We start from the raw sequence: 1,341 nt of genomic DNA on the forward strand, positions 1-1,341 counted from the left end.
ACTTTTGGAGAACTTTATCTTGTAGCCTCTGGAAAAACTCGTTGTCGGCGGCATCGAGGGCGCCGTCGGTGCCCTAGTTCATATCTCCACATTTCGCTCCAAATTCGCTCTAAATTCGCTCCTTTTTGCATCTTTTTGCTCCAATGACCCTAATTCATCATTCCTGCAACAAAACATCAAAAATACATTTCTTTAAAGTACAATATCATTAAAAACAGTATAAAATAGGTATAAAAATCTCAACATATTTGCCGCTGGGTCAACCCCCAAATTACCTAAACACCCTTGAAATCCTAAACTTTGCCAAAATTCCCAAGTTTGCCCAAAATACCCAAATTTGATCAAAATTCATTTCAAAACTTTTAAAAATCTCAAAACACCCAAATTACCCAAATTCTCCCAAAATGGCCAAATTACCAAAATACCTCTCCATAGCCCAAAATTCCAAATATTCCCAGAAAATCTCAATTAATCCCAAATTTCTCCAATTTCATTTTTCTCAACTACCACATAACCTAATTTGGCCAATTTGACCATCTTTAACCAAAACCCCCAAATTTGCCTTTAAGGGCCCAAATTCAACTCAAATGTCCATCAATTTGGTCCATGACTCATTAAGGGTGATTAGTTACCTAATCCTATCAAAAATACCCATCTTGGAATTTTGCCCCTAAACACCCCCAAATTACCTAAACACCCTTTAAACCCTAAACTTTGCCAAAATTCTCAAGTTTGCCCAAAATACCCAAATTTGATCAAACAAAATACCCAAAATACCCAAATTTGATCAAAATTCATTTCAAACCTTTTGAAAACCTCCAAACACCCAAATTACCCAAAATCTCCAAAAATGGCCAAATTACCAAAATACCCCTCCATAGCCCAAAATTCCAAAAATTCCCAGAAAATCTCAATAAATCCCATATATTCCCAATTTCATTTTTTTTAACTACCACATAAGCCAATTTGTCCAATTTGACCATCTTTAACAAAAACCCCCAAACTTGCCTTTAAGGGTCCGAATTTCTCAAAATTCAACTCAAATTTCCATCAATTTGATCTTAGTTGACCCCAATTCCAATCCTAAACTCAATTAACTTTTGATATGGGGGACTTTTGGAGAACTTTATCTTGTAGCCTCTGGAAAAACTCGTTGTCGGCGGCATCGAGGGCGCCGTCGGTGCCCTAGTTCATATCTCCACATTTCGCTCCAAATTCGCTCTAAATTCGCTCCTTTTTGCATCTTTTTGCTCCAATGACCCTAATTCATCATTCCTGCAACAAAACATCAAAAATACATTTCTTTAAAGTACAATATCATTAAAAACAGTATAAAATAGG

The sequence above is a fragment of the Phalaenopsis equestris genome, unplaced genomic scaffold (genome assembly GCF_001263595.1).
Source record: "Phalaenopsis equestris unplaced genomic scaffold, ASM126359v1 Scaffold199775, whole genome shotgun sequence".
Classification (NCBI taxonomy): Eukaryota; Viridiplantae; Streptophyta; class Magnoliopsida; order Asparagales; family Orchidaceae; genus Phalaenopsis; species Phalaenopsis equestris.